Source organism: Mustelus asterias, chromosome 6 (genome assembly GCF_964213995.1).
Source record: "Mustelus asterias chromosome 6, sMusAst1.hap1.1, whole genome shotgun sequence".
In the NCBI taxonomy this organism is placed as follows: domain Eukaryota; kingdom Metazoa; phylum Chordata; class Chondrichthyes; order Carcharhiniformes; family Triakidae; genus Mustelus; species Mustelus asterias.
Window position 1 is genome coordinate 84232173 of NC_135806.1, and position 27949 is coordinate 84260121.

Here is a 27949-nt window from a genome sequence, read left to right on the forward strand (position 1 = left end):
GAGAGAAGTGGAAATCGGAAGCAAAATCGATAAATTGTTCCAGGTCCAGATGAAAGCATGAAGCAGCATCAATATAGTCATCGATGTAACGGAAAAAGAGTTATGGGAGAGGGCCTGAGTAGGACTGGAACCAGGAGTGTTCCACATAACCCACAAAAAGACAGGAATAGCTGGAGCTCATGCAGGGAGCAATCCCACACCTTTCATTTGCAGGAAGTGAGGTACGTTAAAGGAGAAGTTGCTGAGTAATAGAACAAGTTCAGGTGGAGGAGAGAAGTGATGGATGGGATTGTTCGGGCCTCCACACAAGGAAGAAACAGAGAATCCTCAGACAGTCCTGATGGGGAATGGAGGTATAGAGGGAATGGGCATCCATCGTGAAGAGGAGGCAGTTAGGAGCAGGGAACTAGAAATTGTTGATATGATGTGGCACATCAGAGGAATCATGAATGTAGCTGGGAAGAGATTGGACAAGGGGAGAGAAGGTGGATTCGACATAGGAAGAAATGAGTTCCTTGGGGCTGTTACGATGGGTCTACCAAGCAGTCCTGTTTGTGGATTTTGGGAAGTCTTTTGGAATGGTCAGGATTTGGCTACCATCCCATGATACCCTTGGGAGAGGTAAAGTATCTTTTGGGACATGTTGGGTGTCCTTTAGAATTATTAAAAGTAGACATGATTGTGTAAAAAAGTGCATTAGCTCATTGGAAATGTCAAACTTTCAAGGAACTGTCAAAGTAGTCAAAAACTGTTAAAGCTACCAGAGAATTGTCAAACACAGTGAAACTGCCAAAACTCATTGGAACTAACAAAGCTGACAAAGGATTTAACACTGATGGACTTTAAATATTTTAAATAAGTATGGAGCTTAAAAAATGTTTGACAATTCACACCATCTGTTTATATAAGCCTAACGGGTATCATTATAAGATTTGTGCTGCATTATTTTCACAACCTAACATTATCACAGTTGGGTGGGTGTCTGTCATGTTTGATTGTCAGCTCAAATGACTATAGAATAGAAATATTTGTTTCCATAAGAGACTGGTTGAAGGAACTTCAATGTATTAAATTGCTTTTATATCCATGTGAGTTTTTTTAAGTAGTGACATCATACATAAACACATAAATTTATTTTATGTTAACATGTTCCTGAGGTTTGCCCATGGTAGATACTGGGTGAATTTGAATGGAGAGGGTAAGGGAAAAGGATGGTGGGTGGAGACATGAATTGGCATTAATTTGATTGGGGGTGCATGGGTTGGCACAGGAGATATAAAGGGACATGGGGATTGGTAGAGGGTCGTGAGTGGCATGGGGGGTTGATGGGCCATGGAGGTGAGTAGAAGGGCATAGGATTGTCTAGGTTGGCATGGATCAGGCATGGGTAATGTGTGGGTGATGATGGGAGTGAGAGCTGAGTAAAGTTTATTTATAAAATGTATTTATTAGTCACAAGTAGGTTGCATCCACACTGCAATGAAATTACTGTGAAAATCCCCTAGTCACCACACTCCGGCGCCTGTTCGGGTACACTGAGGGAGAATTTATCATGGCCAATTCACCTAACCTGCACATTTTTGGACTGTGGGGGGAAACCAGAGCACCCGAGGAAACCCACGCAAATACAGGGAGAATGTGCAAGCTCCACACAGACAGTGAATCTGGGTCCCTGGCACTGTGAGGCAGCAGTGCTAACCACTGTACCACCATGCTGCCCCAGATCTAGATAGCTGATTTTGTTTTGTTCATTTTTAACATAAATTCAAAAGGTGCTTAACAACAGGCCTGCTCTAGAGCCCACCTCCATATCTGGCAGCCTCAGGACTCATTTTGGGGGCAATGGGCCTGACTTCTAATCCAGCCCGCCTACCCTCCTGGGTTAAATTAGTAGAGCGGGGAAATGTCTTGTCTCTGCGCTCCTGACCAAGACATGTATTTACATTAAATTGAGCTATTTTATTTGAGTTCAGTTTTACTTTAATCTTCCAAGTAATTAACTTTATTTGCTTACAATTCATTTTGTGACTTCTGTTCAAAGGAGTCATTGCTCCTACTCCAAACAGAGGTTGGAGATTGTCAGTAAAGTCATAGTCTTCTATTTGCACATCTCAGTGATTAGTCACTTGTCCACTTTGTCACACAAGAAAGAATCAGAAATTTAATGTATTGCCACAACTGACATCCAATGCTGAATAAACTGCAGTATTCAAACGGATATTGGATAATCACTTAAGTACGAATATAAAAATGTATGTTTAAAGGGCATAAAGAAAATGCAGAAATATTTTAAAGTATAAAACTGTCGCCGTGAGGATATAAATTCAAGACATTTCTGTTCTGGTTCTACAATGTTCTCTAGACATTCACTTTGGACATATTTTTGGCACCAAAAATGGCTTTATCCCATATTAAAATTTGACTCAACAGTGGATCTAGCCATTCTCTTCTGAAGCGTTTCCTCACTATTATTTTACCCACCGGTTTTTCAGATTTACCATTAACTGAGACAATGTTTAATTTGTAAATGCCAAGTGGCTCATTTCCAAGTTACTGAGGTAATTCATTTGCATTATTTAGCTTAGATGGAGTGGAACAGCTGAATTTATAGCCACCAAATGCATTACTTGATGAAAGTTTTTTTAAAAAGTACCTCATTAGCACCCTGATTGTAAGTTGGTAAACTTTATATTGATCTACAACCAACAAGCTTCTGACCTCCAGCAAGGCTAAAGCAGAACCGAGTGTGGGGGTGGACATGGGAGGGTGGGGAAGAGAACATATTGCCTGAGTTGCTTGCTGGATCAATTCTAAATTTGGCTGCAGGTTTGACTTCAGATTAATGGTTTGCCTGAATGGTGGAAACATTCATGGTCCTAAGTATATCAAATGCCGCAGTATAATGATAAGGAGCTTGGATTTGTCAACAAAACTGCATTCAATTAACACAATGCACAATGTTACAATGTGCCATTAAAGGTCTTGACTATGTCTTGAATGAATTTATCACAACTGAAGCTTCATTGCTGATTAATAAAATTGTTGAAACAAATTTTAATTTATCATATTTTGGTCTGTGGCAAACCAGATACTAATTGGTTTCTGTTGACTTTGGGTTTTATTCAACCTTTACCACTGTGGATAATGACAAGAACTATGCTCCAATTTCATTCTTACCCATCTACTTCTCTCAGTTTTTACAAAGGGTAAAAGCATATAACTAGCAAAATTCATAGGGAGGCCTTTGGGTAGCACTATTGGTGGATGGAGCAAGACCACTACCTACCCACTGAGGAGAACCTTGCCCTGCTAAATATCTCAACATTGAGCCATGTAAAATAATTTAAAGGAAAAATATTTGGTGATCTGAATGTACACTTGTTAATTTTCCTTTTTAATCTACCTTGGGGCATGGCCTTACAACCATCAAGAGCCCTCCTGGTACCTCACCTAAGTGGACATTCTTCACATGCGAGCATCAACCATGAGTGTTAGCAGGGTATTTGACAGTTGAAGGAATCACAAGAATGACAGACATTCATTCTTTCCAGAAAGGGAAAACCAAACAGTCTTTCCTCACTTGCTAACCAGGGATTCCGAGGACTATTGTCATACCATTACACTTTCAGACTATAGATCAGATTTGGAATTTTCCCATCTGTGAGATTTGATAACACAGCATGAGTGGCTCATTAAAATGTTGATGAAATAGTCCTTCAATAGTTTTGGCCACTTCATGAATTGTTGAATCATGGACCATCAGCTTGTGAACGTGATCTCGTGATCTTCACACTTGTCCTTTATAATATTGCTCTGGGCCCATGTTCATATTGGTTGGCCCACTGTCACAACCAATGAATGAAGAACCATCTCTCCTGAAGCTACTTGTTGGTTACAATCAAGTCCATGTAAGCCTCAGTCATGAGGTCTTCATTCTTTATCCCCAGCTCCTCCATCAGCTTCTGGGCTATAGTTTGGCTTACATAATTTGTCAGGCAATTGAGACTGAAAGGAATGGGGTTGTGAGGGTATGGAAGGGAAATCGCACTACAGCACTTTGCTATATTATTAGTGGGATTTGGGCTGAGGATTTAAAAACTTGCTGATTAATAGATTTCATCTGCTGGTCACTCTGAAATTGCAAAACAGCCCTGGAAATGATAAAAACTCTTGCTGCATCAAAGCCCTAGCAACATTGAATGCCAAGGAATCGAGGGTGCCAACTTCTGATACACATATAATGAGGAATGTTCCTCATTCACAATGTATTGTAATATTCCGAGCAGTAAATAGGTGAACACATCACAGGTCTGCATCACGTGATAACAAAAAGTTGGAAAGTAGCAGATCTTAGCTGGATCTAAATTTTACCCCAAATTCTGGCCCACCCGTGTGCCATCCACCCTGACCTGGAAGTTTGGCAAAATGCAGTTTTGATCAAAAGAAACTTCTGTGTAATTATTTCTCACCTGCTTCGTGAATGGCAGTGAGTATAATAGCAAATCAGGCCTTAGCCTAAACTCGAATTGAAACATGGAACACCCTCTAATGTTCTCAGTTTTAACCACATCCTGAGAACAAATTTTATAAAAACATTTCACTGCTACAACCAACTCATCATTTTATTTGTAATTGCTTTTTATTGGACTATTTCGAGTTCTGAATAAATCTGATGTGAAGAAAATCAGCCTGGAATGTGTGAGGTAAAACCCCTTTATTTGAGCAAGGCGGGATATGGCTCCCGGGTCTTCCAGGTGAAACTTCCCAACACCTTACAGTTGCAACACGCTTTATAATTCTTTGAAAATAAGGATGAGAATTTTACAATCAAGACATTATTTGAGTAAGGAAAACATTCTTTGATTCCTTTAAAAAGCACTGTTTAACATCAGGTTCAGTTGTGCAAGGTTAAGACAGGCTGGAGCGTGGAGATGGAAAATGACAGTGATGGCTTCAAATCAGCATCGCACATTGATTCGAGTCACTGGACGAGATTCTCTGGCCCCCCACCACATGTTTCTTGCGGCAGGAGGCGACGCACCACTTGCCACCAACTGGATCTTCTGGTCCCGCCGCAGTCATGTTGGATTTCCCATTTATTCCACCCCTTGCTGCTGGGAAACCCACGGCAGGGATGCGCCATCAACGGGACCAGAGGTTCCCGACAACACTGAATTCCAGCCATTATCTTGCTGTTCTTCATGCTGCCCGTGGTCCTTAGGGTCCTCAGGTGCGCATATGCAAACCCTTTGCCAAGATGGTGTTCCACGTCCTTCGCATCAAATGTGAACATTCTGGAACTTCATTTTAAAGTCTTTGTGAGGGTGCAAAGCACCTTCAAAACAGGCACTACAATGCCCAATTTAATCCCTCATAAGATTTGGAAAAGCCAACAAAAAAGAGACAATTTTACGAATGACTGTTTGGGAATCCTATCTGTCAGAAATGTGGAATCCAAATGCTAGTTTCATTCTCAAACTACAGGGTTAGGTTGATTGGCCAGGCTAAATTGACCCTCGTGTCAGGGAGATTAGCAGGGTAATGTGTGAGGTTGCGGGAATAGGGTCTGTGTGGGATTGTGGTCATTACAGACTCGATTGGCCGAATGGCCTCCTTCTGTACAGTAGAGATTCTATGATTGTTACCAGATAGATTTTTTTTAACTGTGGGAGGCAAAATAGTTGATACAATCAATTAAGACAGTCTTATCTACAAAATTACCCATGTGTGGTAAACTCCAGATATTCTGGCCATTAATGGCTAAGCATTTCAAACCCTGAGCAGTGATCCATTTAGATACCATCTGCTTTGCTGAGTGATTTCTGAATGTATTTATTAACTTCTAATGAGATCCAGATGGATACATGATTCAAGGTTGGAATTCAATTTGAATAAGCTATTACAACCCAAAGTTTTCAGGGGATATTAAATCAAAACTCCCAGCGTTTTCAGCAGAATTTCTTCAGGGAATCACCTAATCACCAATGTCTTCAGTTCCACTGCACATGTGAAAAGAATTAACATGGTGTGTGCAAAAGTAACGCTGAAGGGAATAGCTGTAATATAATATCAATCAGCAATTGACCAGCTAGTCTTCCTATTTCACAGCTCACTAAAAAAGAGCACTTAATAACATGGAGCTGGTAATAGGTAGGCCATGTATCCACATCACTCATCCTGCCCTTTTGGTCTTCTCGGCCTTTTGGCTAAGATCAAGTGTAGTATCGACATGCTGTACTTGGTTGAAGTCATTAGGTTACATTTTAGCTTCATTTGAAGCAATTTTTAAAAGCGGCATCTCGGCCTTTTGGCTAAGATGCAAATGAGATCAAGCCTTGGAGGAGGTGCAATGCCTACTCCAATCAGCTTGGATCATGTAGATCAAGCCCAAGACAGGAGGTAAGAGCCCTGTCTTGTCAGCTTGGATCGGGAATGTCTCACTTGTTGAGGCTCTGAATTGGACTTGATTTGATTGAATTGGATAAAAAAAGGAAAAATAAATAGCATTGATATTACCGGAGAAAATTATTGCAATTACTGGAGAATGTAGCACAGAAATCCATTGCCTGAGAACATTCAGAGTAACACCAGCCTACTAAAGATATTGCACAAGCAAACAAGAAATAGGAGCAGGAGTAGACGACACAGCCAGTCGAATCTGCTCTGCCATCAACATGATCATGGCTGATCTTGGAATTCAACTTCATTTTCCTGCCCACTCTGTCTACCCCAGCTTTAAATGTGTTAAATGGTGGAGCATCCACAATCCGCTGGGGTAGAAAATTCCAAAGTTTCACATACCATTGAATCATAGAATCCCTACAGTGCAGAAGGAGACCATTTGACCCATCGAGTCTGCACTGACCTCAATTCCACCCAGGCCATATCCCTGTAATCCCATGTATTTACCCTGCTAGTCCTCCTGACACTAAGGGGCAATTTAGCATGGCCAGTCAACCTAACCCGCAGAGCTTTGGACTGTGGGAGGAAACCGGAGCACCCAGAGGAAACCCACACAGACACGGGGAGAACATGCAAACACCACCCAGACAGTGAGCTGAGGCCAAAATCGAACCCACGCCCCTGGCGCGGTGAGGCAACAGTGCTAACCACACTGCCATCGTGCCGCCCATTGAGTGAAGTAATTTCTCCTCATCTCAGTCCTAAATGATTAGTTTCTTATCCTGAGACTGTGCCCCCTTTTTTAAGAATCCCCAACCAGCGGAAACAGTCTCAGAATCCACCATATCAAACCCCTTCAGAATTTTGTAAGTTTCAATTAGATCGCCTTTCACCTAAGTTCAATTTACTCAGCCGCTCATCATAGGGCAACCCCCTCATCCCAGACACCAATTTAGTGAACATTCCCCATACTACCTCCAATACAAGTATTTTGTTTCTTAAATGTACACAGTGCAGTTTAGATGCCAAAACCTGGTACAGTTGTAACAAGTCATTTGTATTCTTGTACTCCAATCCCTTCCAATAAAGGTCAACATTAAAATTGCCTGATAATAGTTGGTGCATCCATGTGAGGATGCTAAATGGTAACTTTGCAAGTCAAGTCTCCCAGTGTGACAGGACTGAAGGTCAGTGACAGGGCTGTCATAAAATAAAGGCAATTCTGTGACTTGTGCTGCCATCTAGTGAGATTGCACTGGGAGCAGACAAAATTACCATTGTATTTCAGTTTCCTGCTACGGGTCAAATATTTGATTCAGTCTGTGTGTGTTAGCTGATGCAAATCTAATTCTATCCTGAAACCTTGCATTGATCACGTCTCATTAGAAGTTAATAAAGAAATTCAGAAATCATTCCACAAACAGATGGTGGCTAATATCTGGAGTTTACTACACGTTTTCTGTGGATACGATATACTTAATTGATTTTATCAACGACCACAGTTAAAGATAAATTTGTCTGGAAACCGTACTGTAGTTTCAGAAAGTAATTGGAGAGAAGCCCTAGTTAAATTGGAAACTGAATCACAAGCTGTCCTCTAAGAAATTGAGAGAATGGTTTATTTAATCAAAGATTACAATAATCAGGATATAGTCATGATATTGTTCATTATCATATTCAATGGTTTGGTTCTTCTGGTAGTAATTCTACTCATCTCGTTAAGTCAGTCATTAGAAATCTCTGCCATAGCATTGATGCAGTGACTAAATATCAATTAACCTGCGTTTGACCTGAACAAACTAAGCCAACCTGCAATCACATACAAAATTATTTTTTACCCCGATCCTCCATGTTAGAAATGAAGGGTGGTTTTGAATAATGCGAGCATATATGTGAGCTGAGAACAAAGAATAAAGAACAGTGCAGCACAAGAACAGGCCCTTCGGCCCACCAAGTCTATGCCGTCACAGATGCCTCTCTAATCTAATGTTTTCTTGCCTCTACGCAGTCCATATCCCCCTATTCCCTGCCTATTCGTGTATCTATCCAGACGCCTCTTGAACACTGTTATAGAATCTGCTTCCACCACCTCCTCCGGCAGCGTGTTCCAGGCATTCACCATCCTGTGTGTGAAAAACTTGCCCCTTACATCTCTCAAACTTTCTCCCTCTCACTTTCAACCTATGCCCCCGAGTAATTGACCCTTCGACCCTGGGAAAAAGACTCTGACTATCCACTCTATCCAAGCCTGTCATAATCTTGTAAACTTCTATCAGGTCCCCCCTCATCCTCCGACTCTCCAATGAAAACAATCCAAGTTTGTTCAACCTTTCTTCATAGTCCATATCCTCCAAACCAGGCAACATCCCGGTAAATCTCTTCTGCATCCTTTCCAAGTCATCAACATTCTTCCGGTAGTGTGGCAACCAGATTTGTACACAATACTCCAAATGCAGCCTAACCAAAGTCTTTTACAGCTGTAACATGATTTCCCAATTCTTATACTCTATGCCCTGACCGATGAAGGCCAGCATACCATACGCCTTCTTGATCAACTTGCCCACCTGAGTTGCCACCTTCAGGGAACTGTGGATCTGGATGCCTCGATCCCTCTGTTTGCTAATATTTCTAAGGGCTCTATTATTTACTGTATACCTTCCTTCTGCAATAGATCTTCCAAATCGCATCACCTCACATTTGTCCGGGTTAAATTCCATCTGCCATCTTTTGGCCCAGGTCTCCAGCCAATTTATATCCTGCTGTATCCTCTGACAATCCTCCTCACTATCCACTACTCCCCCAATTTTTGTATCATCTGAAAATTTACTAATCAGATCACCTACATTTTCCTCCAAATCATTAATATATATTACAAACAACAGAGGCCCCAGCACTGATCCTTGTGGAACACCACTTGTTACAGACCTCCAGTTAGAAAAGTACCCTTCCACTGCTACTCTCTGCTTTGTATCCCAAGCCAGTTTTGTATCCATCTTACTAGCTGACCTCGGGTCCCATATGATCACCTTCTGTATTAACCTGCCATGAAGAACCTTATTGAAGGCTTTACTAAAGTTCTTGACTCGTGAGTGGGATCATTTCTTTAGAGGAGTGTTTCTCAAGTATAGGTCATGATCCCAATTGGAGTCACAGAAGCAACAAATGGAGTCACGAGTTCCCCCTCTTTGAGACTGTACCAGGCACTGGCATTCAGTCCCACACATCTCTTGGTCTTTTTTACTGGGGCCAGTGGCTGCATCACTGAGTTACAAAGCCCAGGCATGACCATGAACCCATGATGCATCCACTGCCAAACTGTATCTTGTCTGAGCTCAACCACATCACCCCGGCCCTTAGAAATGCCCTAAATTCCAACATCAATCACCTGAAGAACCTCAACTTGTGCTTCCCCTGTTTCCTAGCCAAGGGCCATGAGCTGAAATGGTTCAGATGAATAGACTGGTGAATACATAAAATAACAACATTTTTACAAAGCACTTTAAACGATAGATTTTCATATTTACATGATCATTTATCTATGAGTTTCATGTTTATATGTTGATCTATAACACAGAAATTTTAAAAGTATCATACCGAATGCTATTGTGCTCTTTTGTTCTTGGGGTCACTTTAATTTTCAAGTGTTAAAATGGGGTCGTATTGGAAAATAGTTTGGGAAGCAATGCTTTAGAGAGAACCAATACAAGAGAGCAGAAGGAAACATGTGTAGATCCTTACCAGAAAATTTGCAGACCAAGAACCACATTTTTGTCACTGATACAGAGGAAGAAAGCTGTAAATAAAAACAGAAAATACCGACAATTTGCAACTAAGTATAAGAGGTTACTTCAATGCTTCAAGTGTCAGCATTCTTTGGAAATGGCATAGTCAAGCAGTGCTTCCTCCTTAACACAGACGGGAAGATGTCTGGTGTGGGATCACAGAGTAGATGCTGCAAATGACAGATGGTGTGACTCATAGAATGGAAGGTGAAGACAAGAGGAAGTTTATTGTTCTCAAAGGAAGGAGGAATGAGAGCAGATGCACAGGAAATAATACACGTTCATGTTGAACACAGAAAAGCTCTCGAGAGAAAGAAAGTACCGAACAAACAGAAAGAAAGAAGAACAAAATTTGGAGTTTTTTTTATAACTTTACTTGATAGCACAGTGGTATGGTAAAACAATCTTCCAAAAGCATTTTTTTACAACCTGCAACTTTGAATGAAATCTGCAATTCCTATTCATACTCTTTCTATACCATTCAATCACAGCTTTCCCAGAATTCTTAACAAAGTCCCACTGGGGGGAAATTCAATTATTCAACATGCAGTGACCCACAGGAATATTAATCTTGCTGCAGAGTCCTGTGTGATATGTTGCAACATAATTAATGCTGATATTTGATAATAATTGGAGAGGATAAATCTTAAGTACTGCAAAGCAAGTATGTGAACATTTCAGGGAGTTTAGTTCAAACATTTAACATAAAGAATTAAGTAGCATCTCAGTTGACTTAAGATATTTTTTATAATTTATGTATTGGAGCACACTTTAGTTTTGTCCTTGTCAGATGCTACACTCTGTGGGCCAGCAATGAAGATTCTAGATCAAAACATTTTCCAGTTTATTAAAGATTAAACAAACATAGATACAGCCAACGTCAAGAGTTCCTCAGGGTAGTGTTCTAGGCTCAACCATCTTCAGCTGCTTCATCAATGACCGTCCCTCCATCATAAGGTTAGAAGTAGGGATGTCTGCACAATATTGAATACCATTCACGACTTCTCAGACACTGAAGCAATTCACGACCAAATGCAACAAGACCTGGACAATATCCAGGCTTGGGTTGACAAGTGACAAGTAACAGTCATTCCACACAAGTGGCAAGCAATGACCATCTTCATCAGAGATACCCTAACCATCGCCCCTTGACATTCAATTGCATTCCCATTATTGAATCAACCACTCTCAGCATCCTGGGGTTTACCATTGACCAGAAACTGAACTAGACGAGTCATATAAGTACTGTGGCTACCAGAGCAGGTCAGAAGCTTGGAATTCTGCAGTGAGTAACTCACCTCCTGACACCCCAAACCCTTTCCACAATCTACAAGGCACAAGACAGGATTGTGATGGAATATTCTTCACTTGCCCTAATGAGTGCAGCCTCAACAACACTCAGGATGTTCGACACCGTCCAGGACAAAGCAGCCCATTTGATTGGCACCCCGTCCATGAGCATTCAATCCCTCCACCACCAACATAGAGAGGCAGCAGTCTGTGCCATCTACAAGATGCATGACAGGAATTCTGTCAGAGTCGGTGCAGACTCGATGGGTCAAATGGCCTCTTCTGCAGCGGCTCTATGATTCTATGAATTCACCAAAGTTCCTTAGGCAGCACCTTCCAAACCCACAGTAGCTACCATCTAGAAGGGCGAGAGCAGCAGATGCCTGGGAGCATCACCACCTGAAAGATTCCCTCCAAGACATTCACCATCTTGACTTGGAAATACATCGTCATCCCTTCACTGTCTCTGGATCAAAATTTTGGAACTTGCTGCCCAACATCACTGTGGGTGTACCTAAACCACAGAGGGGGCAGCGGTTCAAGAAGGGAAGCTCACCACCACCTTCTCAAGGGCGATGAGAGAAGAGCAATGTATGTTGGCCTAGTCAATGACATCCGCATCCCATAAATGAATTTAAATAAAAGTTTCAAACAATGCTTTGCTGTCAAAGCAGACATGTTACAGTCACTTGAGCTCAACTTTTTCTCCTCTCTCTTTACCTTCATCTTCTTCATACTTATGGCACATCTTTACCTTATACTGTTTGCAAAGCAATAACTGCCATCCACTTTGCAGTTCATGACTCGAACACACACTGTACCAGCATGCAACAATCTTACAAGATGTGCATGGTTCCAAAACATTTATCGACAAATTTCTCTATGGAATCCAATATTATGAAGCTAGCACAAGTGTGACTGTTTGGGGTTAACAAGATATAAAATACATCATAAAACCATAAGATATAGGAGCAGAAATAGGCCATTCAATCCGTCAAGTCCGCTCCACCAGTTTCTCAACCCTATTCTCTTGGTTTCACCCTAGAATCCTTGTTCCCTTTACCAATCAAGGACCTATCTATCTCTGTCTGAAAAGCACTCAGTGACCTGACCTCCACAACCTTCTGTGGCCATGAATTCCACAAAGTCACGACCCTCTGGCTGAAGAAATTCCTCCTCATTTCAGTTCTAAATGGTCGCCCCTTTACTCTGAGGTTGTGCCCTCGGGTCCTAGTCTCATCTACTAATGGAAACAACTTCCCCAGGTCTACTCTATCCAGGGCTTTCATTATTCTGTAAGTTTTAGTGAGATCCCCCCTCATCCTTCTTTACTCCGGTTGAGGACTCTGGGTTTGTACTCGTTGGTGTTTAGAAGAATGAAGGGGGATCTTATTGAAACTTACAGAAGGCCTGGATAGAGTGGATGTGGAGAGGATGTTTCCACTAGCAGGAAAAATTAGAACCAGAGGGTACAACCTCAGGCTAAAGGGACGATCCTTTAAAACAGAGATGAGGAGGAATTTCTTCAGCCAGAGAGTGGTGAATCTCTGCAGAAGACTGTGAGGGCCAGGTCATTGAGTGTCTTTAAGACAGAGATGGATAGATTCTTGATTAATAAGGGGATCAGGGGTAATGGGGAAAAGACAGGAGAATGGGGATGAGAAAATATTAGCCGTGATTGAATGGCGGAGAAGACTCAATGGGCCAAGTGGCCTAATTCTGCTCCTATGTGTTATGGGCTTATCAAGTACAGACCCAGAGTCCTCCGATGCTTCTCATACGTCAAGCTTTTCATTCCCAGAATCATTCTCGTGAACCTGCTCTGCCAAGGCCAGCACATTCTTCCTTAGATCTGAGGCCCAAAATTGCTTGTTACAAATAAGTCAGTCTCAGTGCATGCAAAATCACTAATAATGTAAACAGCCTGACCTCGAGAGCAGGCTGTTTGTGTCCTCTGTCCAGAGATACAAGACAGCCAAAGTGTGCGGGCTTTAATTCTAAGCTTTTAAGAGTTTAATATGTTAAGGATTATTTTCCTTACAAGATGGATTCTGTTACTACCTCTTGATCCTTGGCATATGAATAAGGCAGAAGTAATCAAAACTTTGATCAAATGGGTCCCCATAAAAGATTGCTTGTCAAGTCTTCTTTGTTTCTATTACACAATTTGTACAAAATACATCACGGCAAAAGTGTTTTAATTAAGACATTAATTCTTTAAGACACAATTCATTCCTGTGTATTGACTTGTTGATTGGCATGATAGGCATTTGTTCAATTATGGCATGTCTCTGAACTATGAATAATAAAATTGAGCACCAGTATGGCACAGAAATTTGCTCAAGTTACATTACACTATAGAAATGTTGTACAAGAGATGTCATGGAAACAGGAAATGTGTATAATCAGAAACTATATATATCATTATTAATGATGTGGAGATGCCAGCGTTGGACTGGGATGGGCAAAGTAAGAAGTCTCACAACACCAGGTTAAAGTCCAACAGATTTATTTGGAATCACGAGCTTTCGGAGCACTGCTCCTTCATCAGGTATCTTACCTGATGAAGGAGCAGCGCTCCGAAATCTCGTGATTCCAAATAAACTTGCTGGGCTTTAATATGGTATTGTGAGACTTCTTACTGTATCATTATTAATGCACCTCCTGTGACATTGTTCAGAGTGAGTCTGAAATCGTGTTGTTGTAATGTGGGGCATGGTGGGGCATGGAAGCAGAGATGATGTGCCTATTTTCAGCAAAAGAATTAAGAAAGAGGTTTGAAAGATATCTTTCCAAGAATTGTTTCTTGATTGCTTCCTGGAAAATAGACAGTGTCTGAACTCTGTCCACTCAGCAGAAATAACACCCACCTTCAAAAGACTCCCAGAAACCTACCCCATTTATCATTAGATTAAATATTACGGCATCAAAAGAGCTAATGCATCTGGGTGATTTTTTTTTCTGAAAGAAAGATTGAATAAGTCAACCACTCTGCCTTTTGCTAAATTTATAACAGGCCCATGATGTTGGCAGAGAAAAGTGGTCCGCAATGTCAAAAAGGATCTTCCCAGCTCCCACCATTAATGAGTCATGATTAGTGTACTTATGTTTTGCAATCAGCCGTGTGAGATCCCTGCTTAGGGGACCAGCAGGACTAGCACAGCTCCTGCATAGGATAAAAGCAGCTTAGCTTTCAAATAGTAGAAAATGATTCTCATTAACATGAGCGTGTTATGGTCCATTCTGTTAACTTCAGTCTTTTTACATTTTTTTCAAACTGTGTGCTGACCTTTATCTCCACATTTTCCAGGAATAGAGGCATGAACAAAACACCAAGATGAAATATTAGAGAGAATAATTATCATTGATCATGATTAACCCAGCACTAATTTAAGCAGTGACTCTCTGTGGTAATTCAGTCTCTTCATACTGCTATGCAGATACACTTCCAAAGCACTGCTACTGCATATGTCATTGGCGACAATATTCAAAAACATAATACGAGGTGCACAGGATAGAGTAATGTTAATTTTGATTTGAACTATTAGTGTTGGTTTTAAAATACACCCTGGCGATGAGACCTCTTGCTTAATGTTCACTGTTACTTTTCTGGTTTCTCAGCTTGAGGTTTTTGTTTTTATATAGATTGAACTGGAAATAGTAATAGCAAGCACACCACATAGGCTAAATATTCAATTATGACCTGTTTTTCAGCACAGAAGTCATGGCCCACAACCTGCCTGCACCAAACGCCATTAAGGTAGACAGTGTACAAAATTTGGTACAGATTTTTCGGAAGGGGTTTCCTGCCCCTCCACCCAAAATGTGGGCAGGAAATGCTTTCTGGCTGATACCAGCTAGCCCCAGCCATTTACTGCCCAATAAAACCTTAACTGGCAGGAGATTGGATTCCACCCTCACTCAGGAGGTAGTCCCACATAAAGAGCTACTGGCCAATCCAATTGGCCAGCAACTCTATAGTCCCAGCAGTGTCAGGTTTATGCAGTGGCCACTGCTTGGACTATAGGCAGCCCCGGAAGAAGAGGAATTGATGAAGGCCAGACTTCAAAATGTCCAGGGTTTCGGTGGGTCTGGCTGTCAGTTCCCAGCGAGGGTATGAGGGGTAGTAGGGGGTCGGGTTTGAGGGTCCTGGGCTGGGTTAAAGGCAGGGTATGTCTTTAGGGATAGGGAGGTCTCCAATGGGCACAGACAACCCTCAAAGGAGGCCACACACCTTGCCCGACGTCAGCAAGCTCAGAAAAACCCGGCAACCACTCCACCCACCCACTCCCCCCCTTCCCACGCCCCCTTGTAAAACGTGAGGCAGTTCAGGGCCGCTGAGTATGCAGCAATATGGTCACATGCTGCTTTTTATAAACCTCCCCGTCTTCAGATCCATTGGCAGGGACTGTAAATTTCCACCCTTGATTCTGTCTCCAGCATTAGTCAGAGCAGGACATGCACTGCTGGCTGTCTGAGGCCTTAATCCTGGACATGGATATAAGGAATATGTTTCTAGTGGGGGACCACAAGGCCCTCAAGCATGACCCGCTGTAGGGCATGGAAGGGGTGGCCTGCAGCGGTGGGGGGGGGGGGGGGGGGGTGGGGGGATGGTCGATGTAAGGAGACTGGCTTTCCCAGGGATTTGTCAGCCTGCAGCCCCAACAATTTGCTCAATACCACTTCACTGGTGATTGTAATCTTCCTGAGCTCCTCCCTTCCTTCCATTTCCTGGTTTACAGCTATTTCTGGGATGTTACTTGTGTCCTTTATAGTGGAGACCAATGCAGAATACATGTTTAATTCATCTGCCATAGCCCTGCTTTCCATTATCAATTCTCCAAACACATTTTCCATAGGGCCAATGCTTACTTTGTTAGCGATTTTCTTATTTGAATATCTATAGAAACTCCTATCTGTCTTTATATTACTCGTTAGCTTTCTCTCATTCTCTAGTTTATCCCTCATTAATCTTTTTGTCATTCTTTGTTGTTCTTTATATTTTTTCCAAATTTCAACCTGCCACTCATCTTTGTGCAAACATATGGGCCGGAAATTTCCCGTCTCATCCATTGTGTGAGTCACAGCAAGAGGAGAAGAAAATTCGGAGGGCCATTGAAAGATCTGTTGAGCTCAGGTGGAAATTTCGGGTCTTGGGACGCGCGCGGTAAGAAAATCTCGCCCATTCTCTTCCTTCAAGCTTAATACCGTCTTTAACTTTTTTATTTGACTATCGACAGCAGGTTGGAATTTTTCTTTCTCATTGGAATGTGTCCATTCTGTGTATTCTGAAATATCTCTTTAAATGTTTGCCGCTCAACATCTACAGACCAGTCCCTTAAGCATTGTGGTAAACCACTGTTATATGTTATCTGTAGTGGTTAACCACCGTAGTTAGTATTTCTCAGTACCTGTATATGTGGCACATCCATGTCAGTTCCACCCAAGTCTCCTCCCCCTGTTCTGGGTATAAAGGCGGTGGCTCCTCTCCCTTGCCCTCAGTTCAGACCAGATCTCCGACAGGAATGGCTCCAAGTTCTTGCTAATAAAAGCCTATTTGTCTTGCTCACAACTAGTCTTGACTCGATTGATAGTGCATCAAGCATATTTGCCAGTTCACTCTCGCTAGCTCCACTTCCATGTCCTCATAATTGCCCTTATTTCAGTTTAAAATACTAGTCTTGGATGCACTATTCTCTCCCTCAAATTGACGGTAAAATTCAATGATCAAATATATGTTCATTTAGGAATAGAAATTCAGTTCAGGGCTCATCTCTAATAAACAATATATTTTAATAAGAAAGGTATGCGATGATTGAAAATGTGAGAACTGTGTGTTTTTTTAAGCACTTTAAAGATATTACAGTTCATCCAGTTCTGTTTGTGAATAATATTGTTCTTTAAACAAGCTAGCTCAATGCTCTCACACAGAGGACGTTCAGTTTCCATATCATTACTTTCAAAAGCAAAAAGAATTAATGTGCTTGTAAATGGACATCAAGTCCATTTATACCCATAAATGTGATCATTTCACTCAACAGGAACAAATCCATCAGTCCGCGTCTGCACTGATAATTGTATACAAATTCTCAAGCAGTTCATAAGCTGTTTAATCACCAACACTTCTAAGTGTGTAATTGTGCACTAAGGGAACTGCAGGCAATGGCTGATCATAAAACCTAACACTGGGCTGTTAAGAGGCAGAATACTCTACCAGAAATCATCATGGATGCAGAAGTCCATAAATATTCAAAAACATATAAATGAAATGGCACAGAGAATGTTAAAGGAAGTATGCCTCAGTGGATAGCTCTTTCAGAGAACTAACACAGGCACATTGAACAAAATAGACTTCTTTGCAGTCAAAGTTTTATTATACGCATACACACGTGACCTCATATTTTCACAAACTGCAGCTCTATCAAATCAGATGGGTATTGAACACAGGAACAATGGCTGACTGCAGGCGCTGTGTTTGAGTAGAGAGATTAAAAATTACAGCACACAGATCACTTGCATCCCTTAAGATAGGCACTAGGCTTCAGATATTATGGACTTACGTAACTATATTTTCCTACATATATATGAGGATAGAGAAGCTATTCCTGTAGTGTGGCCACACCCACTGTGGTGTTACGGAGGAAGTTCCAGGATTTTAATCCAGCAACAGTGAAAGAACGACATTATATGTCCACATCAGGAAGGTGTGTGGCTGGGAGGGGTCTTGCAGGTGGTGGTGTTCCCACGTGTCTGTGGTTCTTGTTCTTCTACATGTTCGTTGTCGTGGGTTTAAAACTTGCTGCCTAAGGAGTTTGGTGAGTTATTACAGTGCTTCTTGTAGGTCGAACACACTGTTGCCATTGTGTGTCAGGACTTTTAAAAATTCATTGACAGGATGTGGGCGCTGCTGGCATTATTGCGCATTGCTAGCTACCCTTCAGAAGGTGGTGGTGAGCTGCTTTCCTGAACCGCTGCAGTCCCTGAGGTATTGGTACACACACACAGTGCTGTAAGGAGGGAATTCCAGGATTTTAACCCGGTGACAGTGAAGGAACAGCGATAAATTTCCAAGTCAGGATGTGAGTGACTTGGAGGGGAACCTCCAAGTGGTGGTATTCCCAAGTATCTGCTGCTCTTGTCCTTCTAGACAGTAATGGCTGTGGGTTTGGAAGGTGCTGCCTAAGGAACCTTGATGAGTTCCTGCAGTGCAACTTATAAATGGTACACATGGCTACCACTGTTCGTTGGTGGTGGAGGGATTGAACGTTTGTGGAAGGGGTAGCAATCAAGAGGGCTGCTTTGTCCCGGATGATGCCAAGCTACCTGAGCATTCATCCAGGCAAGTGGAGAGTACTCCATTGCATTCCTGACTTGTGACTTGTAGATGGTGGACAGGTTTTGGGGGTTAGGAGGTGAATTACACTTCAGAGGATTCCTTTGACTTGCTCTGGTAGCCAGGCTAAGGTGGAGGGAGATAATGTTAAGGTGGTGGATGGGGTGCCAGTCATATCCAAAGTGGACATCTTTGTCCGGGATGGTGTCAAGCTTGTTAAGTTTTGGTGGAGCTGCACTCATCCAGGAAAGTGAGGAGTATTCCATTACACTTCTGACTTATGTCTTGCACATGATGGACAGGCTTTGGGGAATCAGGAAATGAGTTATTTGGTGCTCTCTCTGATATGGGAGTGCTCGCAAGCTATTAATAGAAAACGGTCCATCCTCCATTGCAGCAACAAATGCAATAAACACATAGGTGGAGCAGGAGTTCTGGATGAACTTCTATTCACATTTTAAAATTAGGGCGACCTGCAACAACAAACATTGACGTATGGCTGCAGTTTGCTCTGAAAGGGTAAGCAGGATCAAGTTGTTCTGTTAGATATAGCATCTAATGAATTCGACCATCCCAGGGGCACAAAACAAGAATGTTACAAAGTGTACTTATTTGATCTATTGATTGAGGGCAGCATGGTGGCACAGTGGTTAGCACTTCTTGCACTGCTGCCTCACAGCACCAGGGACCCTGGTTCAATTCCAGCCTTGGGTGACTGTCTGTGTGGAGTTTGCACATTCTCCCAGTGTCTGCGTGGGTTTCCTCCGGCTGCTCCGGTTTTCTCCCACAGTTCAAAAATGTGCAGGTTAGGTGGATTGGCCACACTAAATTGTCCCAAATTGTGTAGGTTAGATGGATTAGCCATGGTAAATATGTGAAGTTACAGAGGGAGAGGACCTGGGTAAGATACTCTGTCAGAGAGCCAGTGCAGACTTGATGGGTTGAATGGCCTCCTTCTGCACTGTAACGGTACCATGATCATTTCAGCAGCTTTGAAGGAATGCTGCGTGGTAGAATTAAAACTGTTGTATGTGCTAGTATATTATTTTTCACAGTAACTTCATTGCAGTGTTAATGTAAGCTGACTTGTGACTAATAGATAAACTTTACTTTATTCATCAGCTTGTTTTCACATGTCCTTGAAGTTGAACCAAATAAAAATGACAGACTAATGTACTGCATCAATTCACAGAGGTGATAATCGTTTAAAAGATCTTAATATCGATGAAGTGTGCTTAATTTCCCCAGCAAGAGTGTACCATTTCTTCCTTTTAAGCAGGACATTTCCTGTACAGCTTTCTCATGAGCAGCATTGAGATTTGTTGTTTCTGAAATTGAAAATTAAAATGAGACATGTAATTTTGACAGAGTGGCATTGGGAGTGATTTTAGTTTGTTTCACCTGCCATTAGCAGGATGGTTACAGGAGCCTGACTGTCCCAGTAAACACGGTGGCTCAGTTTTGAAAGGGGCCAACTACCGGGAAATTGTCAGCCTTTTTCAGATTGTAGGATCTTTAAATAATCAATTTGGGGCCTAAGGTCTCTGATAATCATTTTAGGATTGAAATTAATCAGGGCACAAGTGGGGCACACTCCAATCTTTGATGTGTGATAGAGGCCTAGAACCTCAGACATACAAACTCCTGACATCATTTTGAAGCAAAAGTGAGCCTTGATCATGATTAAGATCAGTAACTTCAGGATGTCTGACAATGGTTACTTGCAGGAAATACAGTGTCACAGTGGTTAGCACTGCTGCCTCATAGCGCCAGGGACCAGGGGTCGATGAGGAGTTTGCACATTCTCCCCATGCCTGCGTGGGTTTCCTCCGGGTGCTCCAGTTTCCTCCCACAGTCCAAAGATATGCAGGTTAGGTTGACAGGCCATGCTAAATTGTCCAATATATATAGGTTAGGGGGATTAGCGGTGTAAATAGTGGGGTTATGGGATAAGCCTGGGTATGAGACTCGATAGGCCAAATGGCCTCCTTCTGCGCTGTAAGGATTCTATGATTCTATGATCCCAGTCCTTCTGCACCTGTTCCTGAAATCAAAGAGCTAATTACAGAGGAAATAGAATTTAAAAAAAGAAAATGCTAAAAATCTCACCAGGTTAAGCAGCAGTCTCTGAGGAGCCCTTTTATTGCTTAAATGGGGTTGTTGATGTTTACTCTGGGATTAGTTTTATGATTCTGCATTGTTAGGAGGACGATCATGTGTTTTTGGGGACAGTTTTTTCCCCAGCATCAGTGTACTATTTTTTCCTTTTAATCAGGACATTTCCTGTACAGCTTTCTCATGAGCAGCATTGAGATTTGTTGTTTCTGAAATTGAAAATTAAAATGAAACATGAGTTTAAGATTTCATTTTCTGTTTGGTTGCAGTTAGAGTTTAGTTTTTAGAATGCAATGTTAGCATTCATGTCGAGAGGGCTAGAATACACGAGCAGGGATGTACTTCTGAGGCTGTATAAGGCTCTGGTCAGACCCCATTTGGAGTATTGTGAGCAGTTTTGGGCCTCATATCTAAGGAAGGATGTGCTGGCCTTGGAAAGGGTAGCCATGATGTGGAGATGCCGGTGTTGGACTGGGGTAAACACAGTAAGAAGTCTCACAACACCAGGTTAAAGTTTAACCTGGTGTTGTGAGACTTCTTCCTTGGAAAGGGTCCAGAGGAAGTTCACAAGAATGATCTCTGGAATGAAGAGCTTGAGCTTGTTGTATGAGGAATGGTTGAGGACTCTGGCTCTATACTCGTTGGAGTTTAGAAGGATAAGGGGGGATCTTATTGAAACTTACAGGATATTGCGAGGCCTGGATAGAGTGGATGAGAAGAGGATGTTTCCACTAGTAGGAAAAACTAGAACCAGAGGGCACAACCTCAGGCTAAAGGGACGATTCTTTAAAACAGAAATGAGGAGGAATTTCTTCAGCCAGAGAGTGGTGACTCTTTGGAACTCTTTGCCGCAGAAGGCTGTGGAGGCCAGGTCATTGAGTGTCTTTAAGACAGAGATAGATAGGCTCTTGATTAATAAGGGAATCAGAGGTTATGGGGAAAAGGCAGGAGAAAGGGGATGAGAAAAATATCAGCCATGATTGAATGACGGAGCAGATTCGATGGGCCGAGTGGTCTAATTCTGCTCCAATGTCTTATGATTTGATGGTCTTATAGAAGGGGTTTCAAGTTGGAAAGAAGCGTTTTTCTCTCTCTCTCTCTCTATCTCTCTCCCTGTTTTTGGAAATTCTGCAGGTTAGCTGAAAGCCTTCCTGGAGTAGAAAATCTGCTGTCGGTTGCTTGACCAGAGTCTACTATGTTTTGGGAAGCTGTTCTGACTTCAAACTGTTCTGCGTCTACCCAGAGAACTGCAGACTTCATCCAAAGGACTCAATTCCAGTATCATGTGAGCATTCGTCTATGCTGTATTAAACCTGTTTGAAGGGTCTTGTTTATGGAATTGGTTTGATTGGGACAGCTCTTAAATTCGTCAAGGTTTATACTTACTGTGGTTGTTTTGGTGTTGTTTGTAATTGATCAAAGTTATTGCTAATATTCTTACTGTACATGTTAACTAAATAAATAAACTTTGTTTGATAAAAACTCCCTAGTGGGTCATTTGAATCATACCCGAAGTGAAACATATCACGCTTATCCTAGCCAAATTCAAGACGCAAAACTTACAATCCAGGCAGGCTCGATAAAACACTTTGGAGTTTCTGACCTGAGCCATTACACAAATGTTGAGGCCTATTTATGCTACTCAGTCCCTGGTGTTACATACATCCTCACGATGCAGGCATCTGTAACTCTCAGTGATGGATGCAACACAGCAGTTCAACTCAACTCTCAGTGGAGAGCAAACGGTTCAGGAGATGCAGTCTGATATATGAGGCAGTTATGACCATGCCTCCATTTTCAGTCTCCCAATATCCCATGCTGCCTAGCCGTCACTTTCAATGGCCTGAAAATGCTGACACTCTATCCAAGCCGTTAATAACAAACACAGGCCTCAGATGTATTGCAGCCATTGCGAGTAGCGCATCGCCATGTCGATTGACTACATGAGAGATGGAAGAGTGTTAATATCACAATATGGTAGACACACCTTCTGATCCTGTATTACATTCTGCCATGTCCAAGGGAGACATCTGGGGCCTCGGCACTCTCATCCTGGGCTAAACACTTGAAACTTTTTGGCAGGAATTGCAAGGCCAAGCATGTTTCTGTAAGGTATCATTGTATCATTGTGATGGGAAGGTGGGCTAATATTGGGATGATGTTCAGATGCACAAATGGATCTGAAATAAAGCTGCAGATAGAAGCACATAAGAGCTGGGAGATTCCATTTTGAAGTCAAGCACACGCAAGCCTGTCAGAAGCTACTTGAGGACTAATGAAAGAAGCACCAACTGTGCGCATGGTCATTAATCCTCTAGGATACTCATTGATCACTCTGCAATGCTGAAACATGGGGGACTAAAGCAGCCTGCAGGATGTGAACTCATGAGGCACCACGACATGAGCCTCTGTGGCTGGACTCATTATGCCCTGGCCAACCACAAAGTTGTTAGAGGCTCAGGTTTTCTCACTCAGGTCACCGCTCAGCAGAGAATGGGTAGATGTTGTAGTGAGATGGTTGTAGAGACTGTACATCTGAGACAGTGACACCTGAGTGGCCACAAAGCAACGCATCAGAAAGAAGAGGCATAACACAACATGAGAACTGGAAGGAATGGAAATACATTTACATATGTGCAAAGAGTATACGCTTGTGCCACCTTTGTACTCCCAGTATTTCTTCACGTTTCTAATGCTAACACTCTTCAAACTCTGTGAGGGTCCTGACCGGCATTCCCCCTCCATTCTGGGATCTCTCCCTGTTGTGGACGATCTCCTTTATATTACGGAGTGTGAGCAGGACGGATGCCAAGACAACTGATAAGGATCTCTGCCTTTTGTGGGTGCTGAATGGATGTGTGGAAAGGCTGAGGACGTGAACTGCACAGAGTGCGGAAAGAGATGAAGGTGTGAAATGTGTGAGAGAGTCAGTGGTGATGTCTTTGTGTTGGTAGCAAAAACAGAGCAAAAGATGTCAACTATGGTACCGAGCATGAGAACTTTTGTTTTAAGATGCTTTTCATAAAATGACAAATATGCGTTTTGAGTGGGACACTATGACTTTCAAACATTTACAAATTGGTGCAATATCCCCAAAGGTAAGTTATAGCTTTCTATTGAACATGCTTTGGCATCAGCCTGACAGATATTTGCCTTGTGCCTGACATGTTATTCAATAATCCTGAGCCAGTACAATGAGATTAAAATGTCACATTCAGGCAAGATAATGGCCCAGAATTTCACAGTCAACAGCAAGGTGACATTGCTCACTGCTGACCTGAAAATAAGCTGCCCACAAACATCCTTGCATTATCTGTGATATAAATATTCCCTCTTCCAAAATCAATTTGAATTAGGTACCAAATCCAGTGTCTGACAGCAGTGATGTCACCAAACAGGTTGACATGCCAATCACATTGCAGTATTCACACAGACAGCAAACCAGGAAGTAAGATATACTGAATTTTTCATTTTTAATTAAAATTTTACTTATACCTCACTAGATGATTGGGAAATACACACCAGATTAAGTTAGAAGCCGAAATATCGCAAACTTTAAAAAATATTATTTTTAAAATGTGATTTTTTTTATTACGTGGAGAAATCTGACATCCTACAAACATTAAAATTAGTTCTTCATGGCTAGTCAGACTGTTCAGCAGTAACGTTGAACTCATATCATCTTGAACAAAAAAAACCCTACTGTACCTCATTCAATAAAGTATAACTTTTTCAATTATTTTTTACAACAAGATGAGGAACAAAAGAACGTTATACTTAGGAGCAGGAGTAGGCCATTTGGTCCTTGGAGCCTGTTCCAACATTCAATAAGATCAAAGCTGATCAGGTTGTGGTCTCAGCTCCACTTTCTTGTCTTTCCTTCCATAACCCTTGACTCCCTTTGTCTATCAAAAATCTGTCTAACTCTGCCTTGAATATTTTTTGATTTAATTTGATTTGATTTATTATTGTCACATGTATTAACATTCAATGAAAAGTATTGTTTTTTGCATACTATACGGACAAAACATACCATTCATAGAGAAGGAAACGAGAGAATGCAGAATGTAGTGTTACAATTATAGCTCGGGTGGAGAGAAAAATCAACTTAATGCAAGGTAAGTCCATTCAAAAGTCTGACAGCAGCAGGGAAGAAGCTGTTCTTGAGTCGGTTGGTATGTGATCTCAGACTTTTGTATCTTTTTCCCGAAGGAAGAAGGTGGAAGAGAGAATGTCCGGGGTGTGTGGGGTCCTTAATTATGCTGGCTGCTTTACCGAGGCAGCGGGAAGTGTAGACAGAGTCAATGGATGGGAGGCTGGTTTGCGTGATGGATTGGGCTACATTTACGATCTTTTGTAGTTCCTTGCTGTCTTGGGCAGAGCAGGAGCCATACCACGCTGTGATACAACCAGAAAGAATGCTTTCTATGGTGCATCTGTAAAAGTTGGCGAGAGTCGTAGCTGACATGCCAAATTTCCTTCGTCTTCTGAGAAAGTAGAGGCGATGTTGGGCTTTCTTAACTATAGTGTCGGCATGGGGGACCAGGACAGGTTGTTGGTGATCTGGACACCTAAAAACTTGAAGCTCTTGACCCTTTCTACTTCGTCCACATTGATGTAGACAAGGGGCTGTTGATGTAGACAGGGGCATGTTTTCCTTTATACTTTCTGAAGTCGATGACAATCTCCTTCATTTTGTTGACATTGAGGGAGAGATTATTGTTGCCGCACCAGTTCACCAGATTCTCTATCTCATTCCTGTACTCTGTCTCACCATTGTTTGAGATCCGACCTACTACGGTGATGTCATCAGCAAACGTGAAAATCGAATTGGAGGGGAATTTGGCCACAATCATAGGTGTATAAGGAGTATAGTAGGGGGCTGAGAGCACAGCCTTGTGGGGCACCGTGTTGAGGATGATCATGGAGGAGATGTTGTTGCCTACCCTTACTGATTGCGATCTGTGAGTTAGGAAGTTCAGGATCCAGTCGCAGAGAGGTGTCGAGGCCCAGGTCATGGAGTTTGGAAATGAGTTTCGTGGGAATAATAGTGTTGGAGGCTGAGCTATAGTCAATAACAAGGAGTCTGACATAGGTATCCTTGTTATCTAGGTGTTCCAGGGTTGAGTGCAGGGCCAGGGACATGGCGTCTGCTGTGGACCTGTTGCGGCGGTAGGCAAACTGTAGTGGATCCAGGTAGTCCTGGAGGTTGGAATTGATTCGTGCCATGACTAACATTTCGAAGCACTTCATAATGATGGATGTCAAAGCCACCGGCCGATAGTTATTAAGGCACGCTGCTTGGTTTTTCTTAGGAACCGGGATGATGGTTGTCTTCTTGAAGCAGATAGGGACCTCATATACAGTGGAGCCCTGATTTTACGCGCCTCAATTTTGCGCAAAATCGGATATTACGCGATCGCACGACGGACCCTTTTTTTTTACTATTTCCGGTTTAGTGAATTAGTGCGACCCCGATTTAGCACGACCCCAATAACATTCGCGATCACATTTTATGGACCCCAACCATCGCGTTAAAACGGGGCTCCACTGTATATGTAAAGAAGCAGCTAGGGAAAAGAATCCTACACGTGACCGTCTAAAAGAACAAATTTTCCTCAACCCTATCTTAAAAGGGAGACCTCTTTTTCTGAAACTATGTCCCGTAGTTTTAGTCAGCCCTGTGGTCAGGTGATCCATGACCTCCAGGTTTGTTACAGAATTAATGATATTTTTCCATGAGCATGGATAAAAACTTAAAATGTGGAAGCCAAGTTTAAACCCAGCCAGACTCTGCAATTTGCAAACTGCAGAGCTGGAAAAGACAGTTTTCACGTAGCCAGGCCTTGGACAATCAACTTCCCATCAAAACCAGACAGGCCTGGAACTGCCTGGCAATAAACCTGTTGGACTTTGACCAGGTGTTGTGAGGCTTCTTACTGTGTGTATCCGAGTCCAACACCAGCATCTCCACATCAAGGTGCTAATGGCCACATCATTTCAGACTGAATCGTTGTTTACACCCCCAGTGAACCTGCTTTGTGGAAAGATTGCTACACAGACTTAGTGGCACCCAGGAGGCCAGAGGAATAATGTGAGAAGGATTGGACACAGGGAACAGAATCTTGGAGGAGGGCATGAAGAGTGCAACCTGTAGTCCTCGCTATCTCTCTTTCTCTCTTTCTCTCTGCCTTTCTGCACTTTCTTCAATGGTGTCTCCAGACAGCACCTTCGACTGTCAGCCAAGCAGCAAAGCGACCAGCTCCTTGCATCTCATGGTGAGCATCATCAGATTGACCATACCCAGAAGACCACCTGGCAAAACGAACAGAAGACCAGAACCAGCCCTAGGCAAGATGGAAATCCCAAATCGATCCCTGAAACATCAGCCAAATCTCAAAGACCAAGGAACAACCTGACACCGCCTTATTGAATGGCTATTACTAGACTTTTCAGACAAACAGTTGAAATATAGTGATAGGGTGTGGTTAAGGTTTAGCAAATCCTCAAAAGCGCATTTTCGAAGTAGACAGTTAGTGTAGATTGAGACTGTTTACTTAGAGATTTAAGATTGTTTTCTGAAGAGTCCTGTGAAGAAATTGAATATTGATTTTCCTTGATAAAAGTGTCCAATAAAGTTGTCCTGGACCTTCACCTGACCCTTGTCCCCTTTGTCTATCTCACCATGTAAGCACCTGACTTAAAAAAAGGTTATTGCAAACAGGTCAAGGTTAGTCAGGGTACATTTACCCCTCTTCCACTTTCCAACAACCTCACAAGAGGAAACATCCCCCAGTTATCCACCCTCTCAAGTCCCCTCAAGATCCTACATGTTTCAATAAGATCACCTCGCATTCTTCTAAACTCCACGAGGTATCGGCCCAACCAGTTCAACATTTTTTCAGAAGATATGCCCTTCATCCCAGAATGATTGGTTATTTTTCCAGCACAGAACTGGACCTGTTCCTGAGTCAGAAACTCACCTCCAGTGGGAAACTGACTGAAGCTCAGAGTTTTACAGGAATGA

The 27949-nt window shown here is 42.2% G+C and overlaps 1 non-coding gene across 1 annotated transcript; it reads left to right on the plus strand.

Moving 5' to 3' along the window:
• The first annotated feature begins 6186 nt into the window (after positions 1–6186).
• Positions 6187–6385, plus strand: LOC144495379 (U2 spliceosomal RNA). The gene has a single exon (XR_013498244.1). It is a non-coding gene; the product is annotated as a U2 spliceosomal RNA (small nuclear RNA).
• Positions 6386–27949: the final 21564 nt, after the last annotated feature.